We start from the raw sequence: 12455 nt of genomic DNA, 5'->3' as shown, positions 1-12455 counted from the left end.
GATGGCCTCGAGAAAATGCCACGAGCAGTCGTTTAAAGCAGCCAACCACGTTGCAGCGTCGGTGCGCGAGGTGTCGATGGTGGCCTCGACGGTGAGGTGCTCCTGTTGGGGATCGTTGCATAAATTTAAAATTTTCTACGCATCACCAAGATCCATCTATGGAGTTTACTAGCAACGAGAGGGAAGGAGTGCATCTACATACCCTTGTAGATCACGAGCGGAAGCGTTCAAGTGAACGGGGTTGATGGAGTCGTACTCGTCGTGATCCAAATCACCGATGACCGAGCGCCGAACGGACGGCACCTCCGCGTTCAACACACGTACGGAGCAGCGATGTCTCCTCCTTCTTGATCCAGCAAGGGGGAAGGAGAGGTTGATGGAGATCCAGCAGCACGACGGCGTGGTGGTGGAAGTAGCGGGGATCTCGGCAGGGCTTCGCCAAGCACAGCGAGAGGGAGAGGTGTCACGGGAGGGAGAGGGAGGCGCCAGGGGCTGTGGTACAGCTGCCCTCCCCCCCACTATATATAGGCCTCCTGGGGGGCGCCGGCCCTGGGAGATGAAATCTCCAAGGGGGGCGGCGGCCAAGGGGTGGCTTCCCCCCCCCCCCAAGCCAAGTGGGGGGCGCCCCCACCCCTAGGGTTTCCAACCCTAGGCGCAGGGGGAGGCCCAAGGGGGGCGCACCAGCCCACCAGGGGCTGGTTCCCCTCCCACTTCAGCCCACGGGGCCCTCCGGGATAGGTGGCCCCACCCGGTGGACCCCCGGGACCCTTCCGGTGGTCCCGGTACAATACCGGTAACCCCCGAAACTTTCCCGGTGGCCGAAACTGGACTTCCTATATATAATTCTTCACCTCTGGACCATTCCGGAACTCCTCGTGATGTCCGGGATCTCATCCGGGACTCCGAACAACTTTCGGGTTACCGCATACTAATATCTCTACAACCCTAGTGTCACCGAACCTTAAGTGTGTAGACCCTACGGGTTCGGGAGACATGCAGACATGACCGAGACGACTCTCTGGTCAATAACCAACAGCGGGATCTGGATACCCATGTTGGCTCCCACATGTTCCTCGATGATCTCATCGGATGAACTACGATGTCGAGGATTCAATCAATCCCGTATACAATTCCCTTTGTCAATCGGTACGTTACTTGCCCGAGATTCGATCGTCGGTATCCCAATACCTCGTTCAATCTCGTTACCGGCAAGTCACTTTACTCGTGCCGTAATGCATGATCCGGTGACCAAACACTTGGTCACATTGAGCTCATTATGATGATGCATTACCGAGTGGGCCCAGAGATACCTCTCCGTCATACGGAGTGACAAATCCCAGTCTTGATCCGTGTCAACCCAACAGACACTTTCAGAGATACCTGTAGTGTACCTTTATAGTCACCCAGTTACGTTGTGACGTTTGGTACACCCAAAGCACTCCTACGGCATCCGGGAGTTACACGATCTCATGGTCTAAGGAAATGATACTTGACATTGGAAAAGCTCTAGCAAACGAACTACACGATCTTTGTGCTATGCTTAGGATTGGGTCTTGTCCATCACATCATTCTCCTAATGATGTGATCCCGTTATCAATGACATCCAATGTCCATAGTCAGGAAACCATGACTATCTGTTGATCAACGAGCTAGTCAACTAGAGGCTTACTAGGTACACATTGTGGTCTATGTATTCACACATGTATTACGATTTCCGGATAACACAATTATAGCATGAACAATAGACTATTATCATGAACAAGGAAATATAATAATAACCATTTTATTATTGCCTCTAGGGCATATTTCCAACAGCTCCTCCAAGATCTGGGGGTCGGCACGAATGGCAGCCATCGCGACCTCATCCGCGCGTGCGGCCGCGATTTGCTTCTCCGCTACCAAATGCTCCTTGAGATCCTGGCTATACTGCGTGCACCATGGCTTAGGGCGGCGCTTATTTGGTGGAGGGGTCGGTGATTTGGGTGGAAGGTGTCGCGCTCACGCCGACGGTCGGGGCATGTGGGATGTGGAAGGAGGAGGATGGGGGTCGGGTGTGGATTACCTGCTGGATAGGTGCTACCTCTTGAGCACTGCGTTGGTTTTCCCTTGAAGAGGAAAGGGTGATGCAGTAAAGTAGCGTAAGTATTTCCCTCAGTTTTTGAGAACCAAGGTATCAATCCAGTAGGAGACCATGCTCGAGTCCCACGCACCTACACAAACAAATAAGAACCTCGCAACCAACGCGATAAAGGGGTTGTCAATCCCTTCACGGTCACTTACGAGAGTGAGATCTGATAGAGATGATAAGATAATATTTTTGGTATTTTTGTGATAAAGAGTAAAAGTAAAGATTGCAAGGTAAACGGTAATAGAAATAGTTTGTTGACGGGAGATTAATATGATGGAAAATAGACCCGGAGGCCATAGGTTTCACTAGTGGCTTCTCTCAAGATAGCATAAGTGTTACGGTGGGTGAACAAATTATTGTCGAGCAATTGATAGAATTGAGCATAGTTATGAGAATATCTAGGTATGATCATGTATATAGGCATCACATCCGTGACAAGTAGACCGACTCCTGCCTGCATCTACTACTATTACTCCACACATCGACCGCTATCCAGCATGCATCTAGAGTATTAAGTTCATAAGAACAGAGTAACGCTTTAAGCAAGATGACATGATGTAGAGGGATAAACTCACGCAATATGATATAAACCCCATCTTTTTATCCTCGATGGCAACAATACAATACATGTCGTTTCCCCTACTGTCACTGGGATCGAGCACCACAAGATTGAACCCAAAGCTAAGCACTTCTCCCATTGCAAGAAAGATCAATCTAGTAGGCCAAACCAAATTGATAATTCGAAGAGACTTGCAAAGATAACCAATCATACATAAAAGAATTCAGAGGAGATTCAAATATTGTTCATAGATAATCTTGATCATAAACCCACAATTCATCGGATCTCGACAAACACACCGCAAAAGAAGAGTTACATCAAATAGATCTCCAAGAGAATCGAGGAGAACTTTGTATTGAGATCCAAAGAGAGAGAAGAAGCCATCTAGCTAATAACTATGGACCCGAAGGTCTGAGGTAAACTACTCACACATCATCGGAGAGGCTATGGTGTTGATGTAGAAGCCCTCCGTGATCAATGCCCCCTCCGGCGGAGAGCCGGAAAAGGTCCCAAGATGGGATCTCACGGGTACAGAAGGTTGCGGCAGTGGAAATAGGGTTTTGGCTCCGCATCTGATGTTTCTAGGTTATATGAGTATATATAGGTGAAGGAGGTCGATCAGGAGAGCACCGAGGGGCCCACGAGGGTGGAGGGCGCGCCCAGGGGGTAGGCGTGCCCCCTGCCTTGTGGCCTCCTCGTTCGTTTCTTGACATCTACTCCAAGTCCTATGGATCATGTTTGTTTCGAAAATCACGTTCCCGAAGGTTTTATTCCGTTTGGACTCCGTTTGATATTCCTTTCCTTCGAAACACTGAAATAGGCAAAAAAACAGCAATTCGGGTTGGGCCTCCGGTTAATAGGTTAGTCCCAAAAATAATATAAAAGTGTATAATAAAGCCCATTAAACATCCAAAACAGAATATATAATAGCATGGAACAATAAAAAATTATAGATACGTTTGAGACGTATCAATAGGCGAGGCCGAGCAACGTGAAGGAGGGTCGCCGGCGAGGAGGCGGCACTGCAAGCAAGGAGTGAAGGTTTCAACTTGGAAAGGAAGGCGAAAACAGGGGAAATGTGGCTTTTGGTAAGGGGGAGGGGGCGGGGAGGTAGATATTTACACGGAAGCCGAAAATTTGGAATTGCTTCCGCGAAAAAACTGGCGCGCAAAGTGTCATCAGACACGGTCCCTTATTCAGAGCGGGCTGTGGACTGTAGCCATCGCACCTTCTCGCGTAAGCCGTATGTGTACTATAATCCGACGGTGCTCCAAGATATTTTGTGCCGCATCTCACACGGTTGGTGATAATAAACTGTGTGGGATCTACTTGATTTTTTGTCTTGATTTGTATTACATAATGAGGTCACAGCGGCAATGGACGATGTTTGAATTGCTAGACCTTTTATCTGCAGTGAACATGCAACTATATATATGTCGTAAAAAATTGGAATTATTCAGGGTTCGTTTGGAATTTTTATACATTAAATTGGTTTTCTAGCCATTTCAGGTGCACAGTTCAAAATTAAAGCACATGCACATGGTCCGGTGCACCAACATGGGTTGTAAAATCATATATGTGTCCATGCATTTATGCTTATGTCCCATGCAAGAAATGGGGATGAATTTCGAACACCACGGCACCGTGTCAATTTTTGGGATTTTTCGGGGTTCGTTTGGACATTTTTATATTAAGTTTTCAATGCATTTATGTGCATAATTCAAATTTGAACTACATGCACATGCTCTAATGCATATAAATTGGTTGAAAATTCAAATTTGTGCCCTTGGTTGCATGCTTAGGTCCCATGCAAGAAATGAGAATGAATGTCAAACACCTTGCCACGGTCACTCGGCCGCAAACATTGAGATACCTTGTTTTTAAATTCTAGTAAATCCAAAGCTCGTCTGAAATTCATGAAACTTGGCATGCTATCATGGAGCGGCATCAACATGTCGTGGTAATTTTTTTGTCCCATTTGGGGCAGGTTTGGGGATATGCTTCTCACAAACCAGAGCTTCTCACAACAAGCCCGATGGTTTCGGTAGGGAACGTCCCACCTTTGGGGAAGAAACGATATCCATCCTCTTATTGCTTTCAAAAGAATTCTCGTGTCAACATAGAACAACATGAGTGTTGTGTCAATTTTTGGGATTTGTCGGGGTTTGTTTGGACATTTTTATGCATTAATTGAGTTTTCGATGCATTTATGAGCATAATTCAAATTTGAACTACATGCACATGCTCTAATGCATATAAACTGGTTGAAAATTCAAATTTGTGCCCTTGGTTGCATGCTTAGGTCCCATGCAAGAAATGAGAATAAATGTCAAACACCCTGCCACGATCACTCGGCCGCAAACGTTGAGATACCTGGTTTTTAAATTCTAGTAAATCTAAAGCTCGTCTGAAATTCATAAAAATTGGCATGCTATCATGGAGCGGCATCAACATGTCGTGGTAATTTTTTTGTCCCATTTGGGGCAGGTTTGGGGATATACTTCTCACAAACCAGAGGTTCTCACAACAAGCCTGATGGTTTCGGTAGGGAACGTCCCATCTTTGGGGACGAAACAATATCCATTGCCTCTTATTGCTTTCAAAAAATTTCTCGTGTCAACCTAGAACAACAGGAGTGTTCTGTCAATTTTTGGGATTTTTCGGGGTTCGTTTGGACATTTTTATGCATTAATTGAGCTTTCAATGCATTTATGTGCATAATTCAAATTTGAACTACATGCACATGCTCTAATGCATATAAATTGGTTAAAAATTCAAATTTGCGCCCTTGGTTGCATGCTTAGGTCCCATGCAAGAAATGGGAATGAATGTCAAACACCCTGCCACGGTCACTCGGCTGCAAATATTGAGATACCTGGTTTTTAAATTCTAGTAAATCCAAAGCTCGTCTGAAATTCATGAAACTTGGCATGCTATCATGGAGCGGCATCAACATGCCGTGGTAATTTTTTTGTCCCATTTGGGGCAGGTTTGGGGATATGCTTCTCACAAACCAGAGCTTCTCACAACAAGCCTGATGGTTTCGGTAGGGAACGTCTCACTGATACGTCTCCAACGTATCTATAATTTATGAAGTATTCATGCTATTATATATTCTGTTTTGGATGTTTCATGGGCTTTATTATACACTTTTATATTATTTTTGGGACTAACCTATTAACCGGAGGCCCAGCCCAAATTGCTGTTTTCTTGCCTATTTCAGTGTTTCGAAGAAAAGGAATATCAAACGGACTCCAAACGGAATGAAACCTTCGGGAGAGTTATTTTTGGAACGGAAGCAATCCAGGAGACTTGGAGTAGACGTCAGGGAAGCTTCGAGGAAGCCACGAGGCAGGGAGGCGTGCCCCCCACCCTCGTGGGCCCCTCGTGGCTCCCCTGACCGACTTCTTTCGCCTATATATGTCCATATACCCTAAAAACATCGGGGAACACAATAGATCGGGAGTTCCGCCGCCGCAAGCCTCTGTAGCCACCAAAAACCAATCGGGACCCTATTCCGGCACACTGCCGAAGGGGGTAACCCTCACCGGTGGCCATCTTCATCATCCCGGCGCTCTCCATGAAGAGGAGGGAGTAGTTCACCCTCGGGGCTGAGGGTATGTACCAATAGCTATGTGTTTGATCTCTCTCTCTCTCGTGTTCTTGAGTTGGCACGATCTTGATGTATCGCGAGCTTTGCTATTATAGTTGGATCTTATGATGTTTCTCCCCCTCTACTCTCTTGTAATGGATTGAGTTTTCCCTTTGAAGTTATCTTATCGGATTGAGTCTTTAAGGATTTGAGAACACTTGATGTATGTCTTGCATGTGCTTATCTATGGTGACATTGGGATATTCACGTGATCTACTTGATGTATGTTTTGGTGATCAACTTGCGGGTTCCGTTTGTGAACTTATGCATAGGGGTTGGCACACGTTTTCGTCTTGACTCTCCGGTAGAAACCTTGGGGCACTCTTTGAAGTTCTATGTGTTGGTTGAATAGATGAATCTGAGATTGTTTGATGCATATCGTATAATCATACCCACGGATACTTGAGGTGACATTGGAGTATCTAGGTGACATTAGGGTTTTGGTTGATTTGTGTCTTAAGGTGTTATTCTAGTACGAATTCTATGATAGATTGACCCAAAAGAATAACTTTGAGGTGGTTTCGTACCCTACAATAATCTCTTCGTTTGTTCTCCGCTATTAGTGACTTTGGAGTGACTCTTTGTTGCATGTTGAGGGATAGTTATATGATCCAATTATGTTATTATTGTTGAGAGAACTTGCACTAGTGAAAGTATGAACCCTAGGCCTTGTTTCCTAGCATTGCAATACCGTTTGTGATCACTTTTATCATTAGTTACCTTGCTGTTTTTATATTTTCCAGATTACAAAAACCTATATCTACCATCCATATTGCACTTGCATCACCATCTCTTCGCCGAACTAGTGCACCTATACAATTTACCATTGTATTGGGTGTGTTGGGGACACAAGAGACTCTTTGTTATTTGGTTGCAGGGTTGTTTGAGAGAGACCATCTTCATCCTACGCCTCCCATGGATTGATAAACCTTAGGTCATCCACTTGAGGGAAATTTGCTACTGTCCTACAAACCTCTGCACTTGGAGGCCCAACAACGTCTACAAGAAGAAGGTTGCGTAGTAGACATCACTCACCTTTGGGGACGAAACGATATCCATTGCCTCTTATTGCTTTCAAAAAAATTCTCGTGTCAACATAGAACAACCGGAGTGTTGTGTCAATTTTTTGGATTTTTCAGGGTTTGTTTGGACATTTTTATGCATTAATTGAGTTTTCAATGCATTTATGTGCATAATTCAAATTTGAACTACATGCACATGCTCTAATGCATATAAATTGGTTGAAAAATGAAATTTGTGCCCTTGGTTGCATGCTTAGGTCCCATGCAAGAAATGGGAATGAATGTCAAACACCCTGCCACGGTCACTCGGCCGCAAACATTGAGATACCTGGTTTTTAAATTCTAGTAAATCCAAAGCTCGTTTGAAATTCATGAAACTTGGCATGCTATCATGGAGCGGCATCAACATGTCGTGGTAATTTTTTTCCCATTTGGGGCAGGTTTGGGGATATGCTTCTCACAAATCAGAGCTTCTCACAACAAGCCTGATGGTTTCGGTTGGGAACAAACCGATATCCATTGCCTATTATTGCTTTCAAAAAATTTCTCGTGTCAACATAGAACAACAGGAGTGTTGTGTCAATTTTTGGGATTTTTTGGGGTTCGTTTGGACATTTTTATTTATTAATTGAGTTTTCAATGCATTTATGTGCATAATTCAAATTTGAACTACATGCACATGCTCTAATGCATATAAATTGGTTGAAAAATCAAATCTGTGTCCTTGGGTGCATGCTTAGGTCCCATGCAAGAAATGGGAATGAATTCCAAACACCAGCACTACTGCAGGATGCTGCTAACGCGACACTACGATCAGAGACCCTTTCACGAAACTGTGTGCGATGCACTAATCGCAAACGGGGATGTAAAAAACCGTCAAAAAAGGTGCAAAACATTTGCGATGGAGGATGCATCAAACACGGTTCAGATTTTAGTTGTGTGTGCGATGCAAGGCATATGGTTCAGTTCAATGAACTGTTTGTGATGATGAGGAACAAAAGAAATGGGCAGCCAGATGAAGGTGTGTGCGGTATACAGCATACGGTTCACTCGGATGAACTGTTTGTGATTAGGCAACACAAAAGAAACGGCCAGCCAGATGAAGGTGTGTGCGATATACGACATACGGTTCACTCGGATGAACTGTTTGCTTTGAGCCAAGAGAACAGAAACAGTTCAATATAACAAGATGTGTGTGATACGCGGCAAACGGATCTGTAATCAGAAATGTGTGCGAAGATCCATAATAACACAGATGATTGCTGCTAATAAGCCGTGTGTGTTGTGGGCAAACACTTGGTGGTATACAATTGTCAGTGATTGATTAAATGATCATCGACGGGTTCCCCAGGAGGGTCCGTGTGCGATGTCATTGCACACAGAACAACAACATATGTACTTATACCTTATAAGGACTTGATTCCATAAACAGATTGAACATAGAATTACATATGTGGCTAGTACACACATGACCTTTGCACACACGAAAGTATGTTCCAAAATGCCTAGGAAACTCAAATAATTTATAAAAAGCCAAAACGAACCGTGAATAATTTCATATTTTTAGGACGACACTACTATATATAGTTGCATGTTGCCTCTGTAAAATAAATCAAGGCGGGAAGAGACAACGTATGTCGTTCCGCACACATAGGTGACAAGGTCCCTCTCGGAACCATGAGCCTTTTTGAGAGAAGCTCCGGTTTGTAAGAAGTTTGTACCAAAACTTGTCACAAATTGGACTAACAGTAGCAGTGATGTTCTTTCCCTATGTTGTGAATGCTTATAATATTTATGTCTTAATGAAAGAAATGGCAAGCCATTGGCCCAGTATGAAAGAAAATATGGGTCAAAACCGAGTTGAAAAGGGAAACAATATCTAACTCCAGCTTACAAACAGTACAAAAGCACGAGGATTAATTGCTCATTAGGTTTAGACAAAAACCAGACTGAACAGGACAATGACATCTAACTCAACCAAAGTTTTCGGCAGTCACAATCAAATGGATCGGTCTGATCCATAAAATCAAGATCCCCGGCCAGAAATTCTACTGGTACATGATGACAAGCTGTTGTAAATAGAAGCCGAGCACGATCAGAAGCCCTTAGGTCCACCTGAAACTTCTTTTTATGTTGTTCAACACTTGCAGCCGTAAGAAATTTCTTGTCGAAAAACTTAATCCTCACGGACAATAGTGCCCTCGCATTCAACATGAAGAATGTGACAAAGCTAGTGTTTGCATTGTTGGATGCATATCCTTCCAGTGTTACTGTCTCCAAACGAATGTCATGAGATCTGAGAAAATCCCGGTGCTTCTTGAACCATCGATTGGTTATACCTTTTTCTCCATGTGTTAGTGCCTAAATAGAGATGAAGATTGAAAACAGTTAATGTCTAAAAAGATTATGTTGAAAGAGTGATAGCTCAACGATTAATTATAGTACATTATATATGGGCTTTCAATGTGCGTGAAATCATCACCTTTATATACAAATTCTCCAGACATGGAAAGCATTACAGCAAGCCAATAATCATGTTCAGATCAAAACACAACATAATGATATGTAAGGTCTTGACAGAATCCACCACCACTGATAGAACGGACAAGCCCTTCATTGAGCATAGAACATAATATTAGTACCAAAAGTGTAATCCAAGATGATACTTAACTTATGCGCACAAATAAAAAAGGCAGATTACAAAAGTTTACGTGAATAATATACAATACCTCAATATGTGGAGCCAAACACCATTTTGAACCATCTAAAAGGATCACGAATTGTACCCAAGGTCTCCAGTTTAGGCGCAGAGACTATAGCTATTTGCGAAGTTACTATACCAGAATCAAGGAGCAACCTTTGAAGTGAAGGGGCATCTTCGGTGATGAGATCATGTCCAAAAAAAATTCCCATGCTTACAAGGTGGGGCGACTTTATTTTGAGACAACGGATATGAATTTCCATTGCAAAAACAAGCAGCAAGCGCTCCAGGGCATGGCAGCTGGAGTGGATGATGATGTGCAGTGCGGCCTCCGACAGATCAACCACCACAAGCGCAAGTTTTTTTAGCAGTGGGAGTCGAAGCATTTGTACCAGATTGTCTGCTAGATGGCACCTGGCAAAGGTGGTGGTGTGGAGAGAGGAGGAAAACCACGTGATGGACATCAGTGGTGAGGGCACAGATACATCGGTTCGTGGTATGTTACATACATAGTCATGGTAGAACTCAAGCTGCTGGAGTTTATCGAATTAACGGGATGTCAGCCAGGCGGCCACCATGCAGGGTATGTCTAGCAGGTAGCATGCCGGGATGAAGATGCATTGAACGGAGCCACCGTGGGAGGAGATGATGGCTCCGGGGAGTTCAGAATCATCATCGACACATAGCTGGCGACAGTCGAGATTAAGAGGCGCGGTGCGCCACAGAGTGCGCCACCGAGATGCGAGGACTTGTGTGCGGCAGACATCCTTAGTGGGGAGAAGGTATGATCTCCCCAAGGATTCCGTACAGGAGATCGCTGATGCGGCCCGCCGGAGATTCTACTAGTTCCTTGGGTCCAGGGGGCGCTTCTGGCCGCACAGCCGGGTCAAGATCTACATCCGACGGCGCTGGTCGGAGCCTCGTCTGTGTTCATACCAATCTGAAAGAAAAAAGGGCATAACATGTAGGACATTCGAAATCAATTCCCAAGATCAGGAAGAAAAAAGGCACAAACATATATGTAGGCGACTAACCAATTTTCCGTCGAAGTTGCAGTTGTTGCCGGAGTTGCTGTTGACCTCCGGCTCTAGCTGGGGGGGGGCACGACGGCGCCGATGAATTCAAGGTCGTGCTACTGCCCGCACGAGACCTCGGCGGCGGCGACGGAAACCTCTGTGGCCAGCTTGACGCGTTGTGCGGGTGCTTCACCAGCCCCGGCGTCGCCACTCCCTCCGATGGTGCGCTTCGGCGGCATCGTCATACACTCGGAGTCCAAACATCCATGACCACTGTAGTCCGGGGGTGCGGCCGCCTATTATGTCCGGCGGCTCGCGCGCGCAATTAATACGGACCAGTGGGAGCGAGGCAGGCTGGGGCCAAAAGTTGTCTCGCCTCCCGGTGAGCCTGCGCGGCGGACATCTGCCATTCCTAACATCATTTCACACAGCTACTCGCACGCCTCCCCGTCAATACACACACCTGCATGCACGCCTCTCGGTATGCCTGCGCGGCGGACTGCTCGCATGTGTCCCGTCAACTCACGCCTGCTCGCACGACACACGGGGCGTGTGTCAGCACGTATATTTTTTGGTTTATTTTCTGCTGCTGCTACCTCTTGAGCATGCGTTGGTTTTCCCTTGAAGAGGAAAGGGTGATGCAGCAAAGTAGCATAAGTAGTTTCCTCAGTTTTTGAGAACCAAGGTATCAATCCAGTAGGAGGCCACACGCAAGTCCCTCGTACCTACACAAACAAATAAGAACCTTGCAACCAACGCGATAAAGGGGTTGTCAATCCCTTCACGGCCACTTGCAAAAGTGAGATCTGATAGAGATGATAAGTGTGACACCCAAAATTTTATTTGGATTTTTCAAAAAATTTATTTTTGACTTGAGGGAGGTGATTTAAATTTTTCTTCAAAAGAACCCTTCCTCTCAAGATATTTTTCTTATTGACAAGTGTTTTATTCGGATTCACCCAAGACATGATTTTGGTCTTGGAGGTTCTTTCTTTTTATTTGGACTTATACCAAAATGCTTTTCTCTTGGAAAAATGTCCTTTGAAAATTTCTTTAAAAAGCCCTATAGCTTTTGGAATAATCTTTTTCCACTTTCAACAAATCTCTCTTCCCATGACCTATGTGCAAATCCTCTTCCACAAACCTTTCCCCACCTTTGGATCATGATGTACCTCAACTACAGCAAGTTGAACCTCTCCATATAATTATTTCCATTTATATCTTATCAAATGCAATTTATGCCTTCTATCTTGATCCTTGGAGGTTTTCAAAGGAGCTACCCTTTCTGCTTTGAGTTTTGTCTCCAAACCAATTTCCCTAGCTAGTCCTTTGAACCCTCAACCAAGATCCATGAAGATCCACTGGTCTCCAGTTCAA

This window comes from Aegilops tauschii, chromosome 5 (assembly GCF_002575655.3).
Source record: "Aegilops tauschii subsp. strangulata cultivar AL8/78 chromosome 5, Aet v6.0, whole genome shotgun sequence".
In the NCBI taxonomy this organism is placed as follows: Eukaryota; Viridiplantae; Streptophyta; class Magnoliopsida; order Poales; family Poaceae; genus Aegilops; species Aegilops tauschii.
The sequence above is the reverse complement of the archived record's forward strand: the minus strand, read 5'-3'. Positions refer to the sequence as shown.